Here is an 11,711-nt window from a genome sequence, read left to right as displayed (position 1 = left end):
TTTTGGACATGTCCACAAAGTTTGGTTAAATTCCGATGAGTTTTGGATAAGTTTGGGTTGTATGGTGATTGTTTTTTGTTTTGACGTTGATTTGAGCATAAAGGTTACCATATTGAGCAAACGACCTTCGATTCGTGTTTTGACTAAACTATTATATCCGTATCGTAATTTTGGAACCATAGCAACTGAAATCATCAAGTTTCGATATCGTATGAATGAATTTATGGTCATTTTACTAAGAATTGAGTTGCTAGATTTTTAGATTCATTACGAAATTGCCACTGAATTCGTATTTAAAAATCTGCACTATTTTTAAATATTGAGACCAACATATCTCCTTCATTATAAGGTCAAATGGGGTGATTCAAAAGCCTAACTTGACTGGAATTTTATGAAGAATCTATTGGAGGCATTAAAAGCGAGTTTCAGAATTGTTTGGCACAAGAAACAAGACTGAACAACTGGGAGTTTTTGGCTATTGATGTTGTTGGAGTTTTTCTCATCTTGAAAGTTTGAGATTGAGAGAATTCAAGGATGTTCTTAAAGTTTCTTCCATGGGGTAAGGTCTAAACCATAACCTAAGTATTTCCATTTGATTCATTCCCTTGGTTTAAGCTTTAATCCATGATTTTAATTAAAAACCCATTTAATTCTTTAAATAAAAACCTAGGGTTATGTCCTAAATTGTAAAAACTAAAAATGAGTTAGCGTCGTTTATTTCTCGATTCTTTTTGGGGTTTTGTTCTCCTATATTAGGAGAACAACATACTCGAATTTAACGAGTTTTGGAGGAGCATCTTGGGAGATATGGGACCCAACTAGTGTGGGGTGGACTCTTGGGTTATGAACACCCAAGAGCGATATTTTGGTGAATTGGTTGAGTTATCGGACTTCGATTGAGTCGATTTTTGTTCGTGTGAGCATGTATTGGTTCGAGATTTGGTTGACTTTGGGCTTTTAATTAAATATTCGACCTTTATCGATTGGGTTTGTTTCCTTTTGCATTTGTTGATGTTCTTGAGTTACTTTTGGCTAGTTTCGAGCCGTGCAGAGGTCGGTGCACGCGGGATGGCATTTCTAAAGTATTTTTTTGGCTTGCTCGATACTGGATTCGGCTTGTTCGAGGTGAGTAACACTTCTAAACTTGGTATTGAGGGTATGAATCTTTGAACATACGTGTTATGTGTTTGGTGTTGAGGTGACACACATGCTAGGTGATAGGCGTGTGGGCGTGCACCGTGTGAATTATGACTCGGTTGATTCTGTGATACTGTGTAGTTACCTAATCTTGTTTCTACCCATGAAATCTCTATGTGTTAGAGAAATTGAGCTGTGAATCATGTTAGAAATTATTTTTAGGCTCTATGATTATTTTTTTGGGGCCCACTGAGGTCATCTCTACTGTTGAGTTATTTGCTTAAATTGCTGTTACATACTCAGTCATATTCATTCATTCGCATATTCTATCTCAATCTTTATTACCCTTTGTTGTCACATCATGTTATCATTGTTTGGGATAATTGGCATGAGATTTGTGAGCTCGAGAGGCTGGAGAGATTGATGACTGAGTTAGGGTCTAAGAGCCGTGTTGTGAGAGATATTGTGGATCGGGCTGCACGCCGCAGCAGGCCATATTGCCTTTATATATATTATTATTATATGGATCGGGTTGTACGCCGCAGCAAACCTTATAGGCTTTATTATTGTTATTGATGGGATCGGGCTGCACGCTGCTGCAGGTTTTATTGATTCATGATGGGATCGGGATGCGCACCGCAGCAGGCCATGTTGGCTTATATTAGCGCTTAGGCAGGATCCGCCCCTCCGGAGTATGATATACCAGCAGTGAGCACATGTACCATGCAATGCTGAGTGACTGAGTGTGCTGGGTGATTAAGCGTGATGAGTGGGAGTACGAGACAGTGAGATTGAGTACTTGGAGAGTGTGAGTACATGAGTTCATCACTGTGATGCATTGCATTTGACATGCATACTTGACATACATGCATAGAGATGCATTTTCTCATGCTACACGGTTATGTGACATTCATGATTTCACATGCACATTGATATGTAGGCATAGAACTATACTTTCCTCAAGCTATCTGAGAATGAAATATCTTATCTGTTGTTGAAAGTTTTTGGGAAAAATCACATTTTTCTAATTTACTCATATTTTGGTGATTTCAGTGAAAGATTTGGGTTTTACTGTTATACCTGAAAATCATGCCTATTTTTCCGTAATTGTGAATGAGTTGAGCATCATATCTCTATGTTATTACTTGTGCTACTTTTATTATATTGTTATGAGTTATACTTGTCTATTGGTGTTGGACTCTGACCGTTTTCCAAGCTCGTCAATGCTTTCAACCAAAGGTTAGGTTTGTTACTTATTGAGTACATTGGGTCGGTTATACTCATACTACACTTCTGCACCTTGCATGCAGCGAGTGGCAGGTGCTGACATTGAAGATGTACCTGCATTCTGGTTATAGCTGCCTCTTGTTCTTGGTAGCTTTAGATTTCTAAATTTGTTTATGTACGTTTTGAACAGATGATGTATTTATTCCATACCAGTTTTGTAAACTCTAAGTCTTAGAAGCTCATGATATGTACTACCTGTCCTTGGAGAATTATATAAAATTCAGTTATTTCATTTTTGACTCTTATCATTATCATTATATTGTGGTTTATTTGTTAATTGGCTTACCTAGCGGGTTGAGTTAGGTGCCATCACGACTACTTGAATTTTAGGTCGTGACAACTCCTCTGAGTTCATTCAAGCTATACTAAGCTTTCTATAACTTACGGAAACCATCAGCTCTCTCGTTTTGATGGGCTTAATCCCGAGGTCTTATATATTCTCGTCACCTTCTCACTCACCTTTTCTTATCCCTACTCATGTCTACCTAATACCTTGTCGCTCTACCATACTTTATCTTACAACCTACACGTATCTATCCATACTACTCACAACCTTCATTTTACTTTCTGGCACAATAGATTTCCTTATGTTATTCTGGAACCTCAAGCGAGACATCACGTTGCCTCTAATTCTTCTTTGTTCTCATAACTAGACCTCTCGGTACCTGGAAATCATAGGCTAGAGGATGTGCTATTAACAACACCACTATCATTTCTGAATACTGAATCATGATGCTTCTAGCCCTCTATCTGAAGTCTGGACTATTCACTACCTTCTGTACTTGAGTATCTCGTACCTTCTTCACGTTTATCTTACTTACCTTTAAATCTCGCATCATATCTTCTGTTGCTTTCATAACTTCCCTTCCACATAGGTGGAAATTACATCCATGCCTTAAAGCTCTACTTTAATACTTCTTATGACTCAGCTCTATGGCACGATAAAAAAATAAAAGAAGGGTAACATTTCCTAAATTTCCAGTAGCCTCTCAATTATAAGTGTAGTGCGCAACATACCCATAAGTGAGACTCTACTAGGCATGGCTTTGTAGACTCCGTAGGATACGACCTTCTCTGATACCACTTTGTCATGCTCCAAACTTGGGGGAGCATGGCTGGAACTCAGTGCCGTTCTGGCCCGAGCGAACCACTCTGTAACTAGTGATCGTTCAACCAAAACTAGAACATACATAGGTCAAGTTGGCTAAACTCATTCTTTCTATAACCATCATGGTCTAACATGGCCATAACTAGTAATGCATAATTATAAGTGGGTAAATGTTGTATCAATGAACCATCGTACTTAAAATATGAATACACATGGGCTATCAAGGCCTCTGACATACTATACATAATGAATATGTGTCTACAAAGCTTCTAAGAGTATGTGACGTCAAATGGGATAGGGCCTCAGCCTACCCATAAGTCTGTAGCAAAACTCTGACACGATGACTTATAGACTCGGTTGCACTCCGAATGAAGGGGAGTCATACCGATCCTTCGCTGAATGCTAACCTCGTCTGCTATGAGGGCTTGTCAAACTGATTAGCTACACCTGTAGGCATGAATGCAGTGTCCATAACAAAAAGGACGTCACTATGAATAATGTACCGAGTATGTAAAGCAAAACTGAAACATAACAATAAGTCAACATTAATGAGAGAGATATAAGAATCAACCTGAACCCTCTGAAGTGCCACTGTATATTCATACTAATTATACTTATATATTTAATTCCTCTCTCTAAGACTATTATCCATATCGTAACATGACTGCCCAACTGATAAGTGATAACTGCCCGACCGGCCGTAGCGCGGTGGTAAAATGCATGACTACCCGACCGACCGTATCTTGGTGGTAAATGCGTAACTGCCCAACAGGCCGTAGCTCGATGGTAAATGCATGACTGCCTGACCGTCCGTAGCTCGGTAGTAAATGAATATGCGTAACTGCCCAACCGACCGTAGCTCGGTGGTAATTGCATGACTGCCCGACCGGCCGTAGCTCGGTGATAAATGAAGATGCATATAACCTTACATTATGAAAGTCAACATCTTTATCATATACCTCATTAGACACTAGGAATATACTTAGACATGCTTTGAATTACATTTTACAAGAATGAATAACGTAGACATCCTTAACTACAAAGAGTAGAACCATTTATGGAATAATATTACGTTTACGTTTCGTTACTTGGATCATGCCAATAAAAGAAATCATTAGCCTTAACATACCTTTGTTGGTTTTCCTCAGTAACCACAACGAAAGCCCGTTGTCACGACCCCAAATCCACTAGTCATGATGGCACCTAACCCAACCCGCTAGGTAAGCCAATTAACCTCTAACCAATTTCAATAACAATGAATAAAGCGATTAAGTAAAGAAATATCTGAATCTTATACATTCCCCAAGAACTAGTAGTATAAATCATGAGCTTCTAAGAATAGAGTTTACAAAGCAAAAATGAAATAAATACATAGTCTGTTTGAAAAGTACATAAACAGAGTTTTACAGATCTAAAGCTACCACGAACAAGAGGCAGCTGCAACCGAGATGCAAGTACATCATCAATCCATCTTCCATCGAACACAGCAACATCAACAGCCAACATCTGCACGCAAGGTGCAGAAGTGTAGTATGAGTACAACTGACCCCATGTACTCAATAGGTAACAAACCTAACCTTAGGTTGAAAGTAGTAACGACTTTGTACCAAGGTAGGGTCCAACCTTCAATAAACAATAATAGTTCATAACAACATAAAACAAGTAATACCAGAAGTAACTCAACAATCAAATGCTCAACAAAACATGATTTCTGAAAATAGTTTTGCCTTTCAAGTACATCAATGAAACCCAAATCGTTTACCAGAGTTACCAAAAATATGAATAAGTTTGAAAACAATAATTTTTCCCAGAATCCTTTCCATAATAAATAAGATGCTTCATTGTTTTTCCAGATAACCAGTGTAAAACAAATGCATCACTATGCACATCTGTCAACATGTGTGAGAAATCATGAATGATGTGATACCGTATAACATGAGAAAAAATACATCTCTATGCCTGTATGTCATGTGTGCATGTCAATGCAATGTATCTCAAAGATAAACTCATGTACTCACACTCTCAGAGTACTCAATCTCACTGTCTCGCATTCTCTCTCACTATGCTCAAGGCTCAGCACACTCAATCACTCAGCGTTGTACAATACCTATTGCGGCATGTAGCCCGATCCATATATGACCATAAGGCCCGTTGCGGCGTGCAACCCGATCCACAAATATATAGTCGACTGCGCTCACTGTGGTTGTGCAGACTCCGGAGGGGATCCTTCAGCCCAAGCGCTATATTGATGCGGCGTGCAGCCCGATCCAATATTGTTGCAGCATGCAACCTGATCCAATATTGCTGCGGCGTGCAACCCGATCCATATAAAATATAATCAATATCATATGCTGCGGCGTGCAGCCCGATCCCAAAATGTCACTCTCACTCAGGCCCTTGGCCTCACTCAGTCATCAATCTCTCCAGTCTCACTCACAGGCTCATAATGCCATGAAACTAGCCCGACAACAATGATATGATGTATCAATAAACAACAACTGAGACTGAGATATGATATGAATGTATGAATATGACTGAGTATAATATATCAATGAAATCAGTGAGATGACAGCAAGAAACGACCACTATGGGTCCTAGCAGTATCAGCATAAAGCCTAAACATGATATTTAGCATGATTGACAGCTTAACTACTTTATCACATGGTGAAAACACGGATATCAATAAGTGGGACCACTATACAGTGCCATGGGAACAACAGAGTCTCAATTCACATGGTTCACGCCCACACGCCTGTCACCTAGCATGTGCGTCACTTTAACACAAATCACATAACACGTATTTCAGGGTTTCATACCCTCAACACTAAGATTAGAAGAGTTACTTACCTCAAACAAGCCAACTTCAATACCGAGCAAGCCAAGCGATGCTCCAAAAATGCCATCCCGTGCGTTCCGACCTCCGAACGGCTCGAAACTAACCAAAAACAACTCAAATACATCAAACAATGCTAAAGGAACCAATCCCAATATAAAAAGGTCGAATCTTTAATCAAAAGTCCAAAATCGGCCAAAACGCCCAACCCGGGCCCATTCCTCAAAACCTGACAAAACTCATAAAATCCGACAACTCATTCAATTACGAGTCCAACCATACTAGTTTCACTCAAATCCGAATCCGAATCGATGCTCAAAACTCAAAAATCTATATTATAAACTTTAGGCTAAATCCCCCAATTTCTCTTTAAAATCTATCAACCAATTTCCAAAAATGAAGATAAATTCGTGAAATATAATCAAAACTGAGTAGAGAACACTTACCCCAATTCTTGTGATGAAATTTGCTTCAAAAATCGCCTCAATCCGAGCCCCACATCTCAAAATATGGAGAAAGAACCAAAACCTCGATTTTTATAACTTTTCCCAGCTATTTCGCATTTGTGGTTAAAATGTCGCATCTGCGACCTCCGATGATGAGACCTATCAAATCACGTCCGATTGACCTCAAATTTTGCACACAAGTCACATTTGACATTACGGACCTGCTCCAACTTCCGGAAATCGGAATCCGACCCCGATATCAAAAAGTCCACTCCCGGTCAAACTTTCCAAAATTTCAACTTTCGCCATTTCGAGCCAAATTCAACTACGGACCTCTAAATCACAATCCAGACGCGCTCCTAAGTCCAAAATCACCAACGGAGCTAACGAAACTATCGAAATTCCAATCCGAGGTCAAATACTAAAAAGTCAAACTTGGTCAACTCTTTCAAATTTAAAGCTCCCTAGTTGAGAATCATTCTTCCAAATCAGTCCCGAATAACCTGAAAACCAAAATCGAGGATTCACACAAATTACAATACATCATACGGAGCTACTCAAGCCTGTAAACTACCGAGCGAAGTGCAAATTCTCAAAACGACCAATCGGGTCGTTACATCCTCTCTCACTTAAAAATACGTTCGTCCTCGAACGTGCCCAGAGTTGTTCTAAAAGCCATCAAATCGCCGTGTAACCTTATCATGCACATACCCGGGGGTGATACCACGTCACCCTATCCCATATAGGTCTGATAACACAACATGACTGGAATTTCTTAATCCAACCTAGCCCATAAGCCTTAGAATCGAATTCCACATCCAAAATTTTCGATAAGATCAGAACCCCGCATCTACACACTATATAAGTCTGAACAAGTTGAATCCAGTCATAGTCATAACTCAAGATAAAATCACATGATATACCACATAACTCAAACACTCATAGCAAAAATTTCTAATCACAGTAGCTGCTCAAAACAACCCAATGCCGGTAATAAACCTCTTATCAAACAAAGCCTCATTCTAACACCTTCATATACTGCCAACGATGAAAGAAACACGCAGAAACTCATAACCATTCACCAGATCAACAAGTTGTGGAACTCCCTCTCCTTCAATAGGAACTATAGCAAATTTCTAAGCCGATCAACATCAATATCCTTCCAAATATACCGCAATCAGATCCGATAGCACCCATTCTAGTACGACGACCTCATCCCCTCTAACATTATCACTCTAGTGACATGACACATCAATACAGCTTAATAAGTACCATCACAACACCATGCTAAGAGCCTAGCACACATCGTAGAACCAAAACACATGAATCCAACACAAAGGATCAGATCTCAACATAACTTCGCTGCAATGCGTGACCCCATCCAAACGTTGGTCCATATTATATACCTCGAGCCACCTTGCTCAAAATCAATAACCATGCAAAATTCGACATCAAGTACCAAAAGTGCATTACCATAACCACATAGAGCAAATAACACAAAACCTCAATCCGGAAATAACCAACGCGCAATCAATCATGCAATACCCAAATACTCATCTAGCTCAAATTCAGCTATAAATCTCAAATAGAATCGCACTATATGTGCATATAACCAATGAATCACAACTCCTCGTGGCATAGAAGAGTAATTCACAAGTCATTTCAGAACACAAATAAGCGCAACAACAACCGAATGGCACATCCCTCAACAATGGCAGTATGGAACCAACTAATCCGACTCGGTATAGAACACACATCCATATTGGGCCTACCAATAAACCCCAAATCAACTCTCGTTACCCACAATAGATAAATAACCCTCTGAAAGTCCCCAATAACTGAATCACAACACATACTATCTTTTGACTAACATTGGCTACATTTTCTCAGTCCACAACTACGAAACAATCTACTCATGAGAATTCCCAGTCTCTAAATCCATAGAACACACGAATCACCATATGTGATCTCAACTCCATTGCCTGAATGTCTAACACTTCTCCAATACACGATCATCCCACGAGGAATACTTCTATAATTCTTCTGTGCCACAAAGCAAAATTTGAACATCAGCAGTCGATCAAACAAGAGAGTGCCTCAATACCAATGAAGTATTCGTAAATCAAAACACATTGCCCCTTCTGAAATGTATACCCTCATCAAGCCATACCAGATAGAAATATCATTTACCTAGTCGTCCGAAACTGTCTATGCTGCCTAAGGACTCATGACCTTCCCTTCAAAATTGAACTGTGACCTTACACATGCAAATCTCAATCCTACCCAACACACCGCATATACCATGCCATCATACAAAAAAATATGAGAACTTCGTAATCTGCTCCGAGTCACAAGCAACTGCATACTTAATTAGCCAAGAACTTTCCATTTGATCCCATCCAGGAGAAAATCACTATATATCACATTCTTCTCACGCCAGTAGGAAATATACATCTCTAACCGTGGTAGAAACCATCAAGAACTTTCCGAATCCCATTTGCACAAAACCAGCCCGTCAGGACTGAATCCCTCTAACTCAACCAAGCTACGCAGGTCGCCAAAACCCAAGAGCATTGCCACGAAACACCTGTAGAAACTCACTACATCATAAGAACCAAAAGAGCCAATCACATCCGTTATCATGCTGATCCAACCCGTTACCAAGCTGCCCTCATTCTCTGAGTTCCTTTCAAGTTGCCTTCGAATTGATACCTTTCCTTGCTAGAACACTACTAACCTGACCAAAACTTGCCCCACGAACTTTAGCATAGGATCATACTGCCCTAAGGCTTATAAGCCGTTGAATTCCCTCTTTATGTATCCCAAAAGTACCATAACCAAAATACTTACTCTGAAGAGACTTCCTATGAATCCAAAGCCATTACCTTCACCTTCCTGATACTGATATATAGAATCCATAATGATATAGAAATGCCACAAGTCTTGACACCCTCCAATATAAATCTCATTTTCTAGCCAAATACACATCATGAAGATTTCCAATTGTTACATATAAATCTTGAATCCATTAGATCCATTCTTGAGAGTCATCCACTCTACTCAAATCTCAATTAAACTGATCAAACAGACCGAATGACTTGTGCCCCATTTGCACACAAACACCCTAAGAAGTAATCCACACTTCTAAGCAACCAAGTGAATTCCCTACTCCACGCACACTACATTCTTTACGGATAACAACACAGTCATTCAGTGTTTCCCATATACCCACAAACATAATACAACCCGTATCCAGAAATCCCTTTACTCGAGTCCTCCTCGAACTCAACCTCTGCTAGTCATAACTGATTCACCAGTATACCTCAAACTGAAACCAATACAGCACATAACCGTACAATCAACTTATCCATAGCAGACTCCCTCACCTGGATCCAAGCCATAGATCAAAGCACACAATAACTCACAATGCCCATACTCTGTTGCTGCAAAAATCTCGCACTGAACTTCAACTAAATTCTTCATAAGTTCATGTAACACAAACCATCTAATATCTTAAATCATCTGTAAATCTCGCATTCATCCTCGAAATAGCTAAGCCAACTTCCACAAGCGATCTAAACTCAAATTGCTCTATATATATCACTCACTGGTAAAAGAGAACTCTCTACAAAACATCATAAGGACCACACAACCTCAGGACACCTCGCAGGAGATAACGCACCTGCTCTGTCTAAAACCGACATCTCTCTATACCCTTCTACAGTCATAACTATTATGAAACCCCTTAATCCTCCTGAGTCTGAACTCATATCACGACATGAAAATCTACTTCATTCCCCCAACTAAACAGCATGAAAAGATCCTTCAACACACCCATAACTCGAGACTATACGTCAAATCAAGACGGAAATAAAGCACCAAATTTACATCTCAATCAAACTCTTTTCGTCACATTCGAATAATCTGAACACTTTCCGAAGTAATAACATACTCGTTATACAGCCATCCAACCGCCCATCGAGCCACAAATTCCACTCATAGGGACACTACCGGACATTTAAGTCCAAAATCACGTGCTCACACAATCAACATCTCTGTGCTCAAGCTACAATCAAAACCCGGCCTCAAGTCCTTCAGACTGGCCCATTATCGGCATACCAAAATCACATCTTGAACCTCAACCATTGAATCACAAGTCGTCGATGCACAGCTGATACCGAGGGCCCACATGCGCATACGAATGCGTGGAAGAAATTCAAAGAGTCACGCTTCAAGCTGAATCAATGCCGCACGATAAGAAAAGAAAGATGGAAAGTATATCCTAAATGTCTTGTAGCCTCTCAAAGATAGGTATGGACGTCATCATACCGATCCGCAAGACTCTACTAGACACTTGCTCATGACTTGTAGAACCTATGAACCTAGAGCTCTGATACCACCTGTCACGAACCCAAATCCACTAATCGTGATGGCACCTAACCCAACCCGCTAGGTAAGCCAATTAACCTCTAACCAATTTTAATAACAATTAATAAAGCGATTAAGTAAAGAAATATCTGAATCTTATACATTCCCCAAGAACTGGTAGTACAAATCATGAGCTTCTAAGAATAGAGTTTACAAAGGAAAAATAAAATAAATACATAGTCTATTTGAAAAGTACATAAATAGAGTTTTAGAGATCTAAAGCTACCACGAACAAGAGGTAGATGCAACCGAGATACAAGTACATCTTTAATCCAGCTCACATCGAACACAGCAACATCAGCAACCAACATCTGCACGCAAGGTGCAGAAGTGTAGTATGAGTACAACCGACCCCATGTACTCAATAAGTAACATACCTAACCTTATGTTGAAAGTAGTGACGAGCTTGTACCAAGGTAGGGTCTAACCTTCAATAACCCACAATAGTTTATAACAACATAAAACAAGTAAT

This window comes from Nicotiana tomentosiformis, chromosome 7 (genome assembly GCF_000390325.3).
Source record: "Nicotiana tomentosiformis chromosome 7, ASM39032v3, whole genome shotgun sequence".
NCBI lineage: Eukaryota > Viridiplantae > Streptophyta > Magnoliopsida > Solanales > Solanaceae > Nicotiana > Nicotiana tomentosiformis.
This window is presented reverse-complemented; position numbering follows the sequence as displayed.